This window comes from Orycteropus afer, unplaced genomic scaffold, assembly GCF_000298275.1.
Source record: "Orycteropus afer afer isolate SDZICR_OR568_19922 unplaced genomic scaffold, OryAfe1.0 scaffold00004, whole genome shotgun sequence".
Lineage (NCBI taxonomy): Eukaryota > Metazoa > Chordata > Mammalia > Tubulidentata > Orycteropodidae > Orycteropus > Orycteropus afer.
In genome coordinates, this window is record NW_006921591.1 from 11,667,218 (window position 1) to 11,670,280 (window position 3,063).

A 3,063-nucleotide genomic window follows, 5' to 3' on the forward strand; every position below is an offset into this window, starting at 1 on the left:
TATATCAAGCAAATGGCAACCAAAAAAGAGCAGGAGTGGCAATATTAATTTCTGATCAAATTGACTTTAAGGAAAAACCACCATAAAAGACAAGGAAAGATATTATATCATGATAAAAGGATCAATTGAACAAGAGGACATACCCCTAATGAAAGAGCCCAAAAATACATAAATTAGACTTTCACAATTGAAAAGATAAATAGATGACTCCACAGTAATGGTATAAGACTTTAATACACCACTTTCAATGAAAGGTAGAACAATGGGAAAGAAACTTAACAAAGACACAATAACTAAACAACACAACCCACCAATTTGACCTCATAGACTTCCACAGAGCACTTCACACAACAACAGCAAAACATACGTTCTTTTCCAGTACACATGGAACATTCTTCATGATACACCATATGTTAATCCTTAAAACAAGCCTTAATGAATTTTAAAACATTGAAATACTGCAAAGCATCTTCTCAGATCAAAATGTTATTAATTTAGAAATCGAAAATAGGAAGATCAATGGAAAAAGAGCAAACACATGGAAACTCAACAATATCCTCCTTCAGAAAAACTGGGTAATAGAAGAAATTAAAAAATTCCTTGAATCAGAAAAGAATGAAAGCAGCCTACCCAAATCTTTGGGATGGTGCAAAAGCTGTGATCAGAGACCACTTTACAGCAATAAATGCACAAATCAAAAGAGAAGAGTGAAAAACAATACCTTAAACCAACATCTCCAACAATTAGAAAAAGAACAAGAAAAGCCTACAGTCACCAGAAGAAAGGAAGTAATCAAGATTTGAGCAGAAATGAATGAAACAGAAATAGAAAGACAATAGAAAAAATAAACAAACTATAAGTTGTTTTTTTGAAAAGATTAATAAAATTGACAAACCACTGACAAATTTAACACAGGAAAAGAAGGACAGAATTCAGATAACATGAATAAGAAACTAATTGGACAACATCACAACAGAACCAACTGAAATAAAAAAGATAATATCAGGATACTATGAAGAACTATATTCCAACAAATTTGAAAATCTGGAAGAAATGAACAGATTTTTAAAAAACACATTACTTAGACAGACTGAGGTGGAAAGTTGAAGAGATCCCTAACAACAGAAGAAATGGAATAGGTCATAAAAAAAAAATTACTAACAACAACAACAAAAAAGTCCTGGCCCAGACAGTTTCACTGGAAAACTCTACCAAACATTCAGAGAAGAACTGACATCAATCTTACTCAAAATACTCCAGAACATGGAAAAGGATGGAATCCTCCCAAATTCATTTTATGAAGCAAGCATAACCGTGATGCCAAAACCAGGTAAAGATATTACTAAAAAGAAAAGTTACAGACTGATACCCCTCATGAATCCAGATGCAAAAATCCTTAACATAATCATAGCCAATACACTCCAACAACATATCAAAAAATGATAAGACATTATGACCAAGTGGGGTTCATATCAGGTATGCAAGAATGGTTGAACATTAGAGAAACAATCAACATCATGCATCACATAAACAAAACAAAGGAAAAAAAAAAAAACATGATCCTATCAATCGATGCAGAAAAGGCATTTGACAAAATCCAACACATATTCCTGATTAAAAAAAAAAACCTCTCAGCAAAATAGGAATAGAAATTACATTCCTCAATATAATAAAGGGCATATATGCAAAACCAACAGCCAACATTATTCTCAGTGGAGAGAGAATGAAACCATTCCTCTTGAGAACAGGAACCAGACAAGGATAACTTCTATTACCACTTCTATTCAACATTGTATTGGAAGTCCTAGCCAGGGCAATAAAGCAAGAAAGGGAAATCAAAGGCATCCAAATTGGTAAGGAAGAAGTCAAACTATCCCTATTTACTGAAGATATGATCCTATACCTAGAAAACCCAAGAGACTCAGCAAAAAAAAAATTAATTAAAAAAAAATACTGGAACTAATTGAAAGATTTAGCAGAGTGGTGGGATAAAAGATCAACATACAAAAGTCATCTGGATTAGAGTTCTGGCAAGATGGCAGACTAGGCAGAAAGACTGCACAGACCCTCTTCAACAAAGAAAAGGAAAACCAAAGAACACAGGCACAGAAGATAATCTTGGACCCCTGAACCTTGAAGGGAAGGATACAGAAGTGGACTAAACCCCAACCAGCAGAAAAATTTGCATGAAAATATGAAAAAAGGAGACATATAGAGCTGCTGTCTGGCAGTGATCCTAATGGAACAGACAGCTTGGAGATTCCCAAGTGGTGGTAGGACATAAGAAATAACCTAAAATTCAGCCCTGCTAGCCAGGGACTGCACAGAGGATTGCTCTGGTGGCTGGGGAATAAACAAAGAAGGTGAAGAGAAAGGCGGGCTGAACTGTGGACTTTTGCTGGTCCAGAGGGCGCCACCATTTTGAAGGTTTAAAAGCGGCTTGATTATTTTGGATATTTAAGGAGACAGCGTTCTCACAGATTCCTGGGGCTTAAAAACACATTCTGCTTTCCAGAAACCACAAGGACACTCTGGACCTGCAAGACTGAAAATGTACCACATTCCTCTTGTTACTCTTATACCCCACATCCGCTTGGTGAATGGAGGTGTGGCAATCCCACACTCCCACCTACATATTTTGTCCTGTGCTTTTTGTCCATGTGCTTTTAGTTTTTTGATGGTTATTCAACTGTAATTTGTGTCTAACTGAGTGGGAGACAACAACAGTCCCCATAAGAAACAACTACACCCACACTTCCTGCAACTTCACTTACTGAGCGAGAGCCATGACCTCCTTCTCCACCAATAGGCCAACAATAAAAAACCACCAAGAAGAGCCTGAATCACCCTTGGCTGCTCTTCACAGTTAACAGAGCTCTAAATACAACAACGCCATGATGCCTCACAGACAACTGACCATCACAGTCCACACAAAGAAGCAAGATAAAGTGGTAGAAACAAGGGAGCAGGACACAGACCCAGAACACATCCCTGAGGAAGAAGCAGTATTGGAACTCTCTGGTAAGGAATTCAAAAGAATTACCTTTAGGTATCTTCAAAGAA